This window comes from Arachis ipaensis, chromosome B08, assembly GCF_000816755.2.
Source record: "Arachis ipaensis cultivar K30076 chromosome B08, Araip1.1, whole genome shotgun sequence".
NCBI lineage: Eukaryota > Viridiplantae > Streptophyta > Magnoliopsida > Fabales > Fabaceae > Arachis > Arachis ipaensis.
The window spans coordinates 20,981,631-20,982,451 of NC_029792.2; the positions used below are offsets into that span (position 1 = coordinate 20,981,631).

Below are 821 nucleotides of genomic sequence, written 5' to 3' on the forward strand. Positions count from 1 at the left end.
TATGTAAAAAACTCAATTATGATCTGAAAATTCTCTTCTTCTTTTTTTCTCCCAAAGTCTTTTTATTAACAGGGACCAAACCTCTTTTCCTGCATCATATCCAAAAACCAAAATCAGAAAATCACCGGCAACTTCCGAAGCCGGTGAACCCAGTGAAGTATTCAATTGAAAGGCTCAAAAAATCAACGGAAGGTACCCTTCTTTACATTCTTTCTCTCTCCCACCTCTACTACCACCACCGTACAACACTATATAAAACCCTTCTTGACCCATACATCCATGATCCAACCAACACAAGGCCCCCCAATTCTTTTCTCATTCTTGTCGCATTTTCTTTTCATTTGTGTTTTTCTCCCTCGGTATCCGTGCAAGCCTCTTGTCGCTGCAAGTCACCAAAACGCAGAACAAGGCTGCCGTTTTGTTCTCTCCCACCCCGCACTACCCAAAATTTGCGCGCTTTTTTGACACTGTGGAAACGCTAAACGACGAACCAAAGCGCGTTAAACGCAGAATCATGAGATATTGCCTTCGTCAACTCTATCATTGTTCCACAGCTGTGTATCAGAATCACTAACATGAACATGATGACTTCAACAAAATTGGATCTGATTCCACTTCTTCTTCTTCTTCCTCTAAAGCCTTTCGCAATTCTCGTGTAATGTAAGTAATGCATTTTACTGTTATCTTCTTTCTTTCTCCTAGAAAATTTCTCACCAAGCTAAATTGCTTTTCACTCCCTCTTCAAAACATACTCACACAGTACTTCTTGAATTGCAGAAACTCCACTACTCAGCCGCTTGCTGAAAAGTGAAAACAGAAAG

The 821-nt window shown here is 40.6% G+C and overlaps 1 protein-coding gene across 1 annotated transcript in view; it reads left to right on the forward strand.

Moving 5' to 3' along the window:
• Window positions 650–821, forward strand: part of LOC107614214 — a gene marked incomplete in the record, with an annotated part of 1,116 nt that continues 944 nt past the window's right edge. The window contains 1 exon segment of the mRNA XM_016316444.2: window positions 650–749.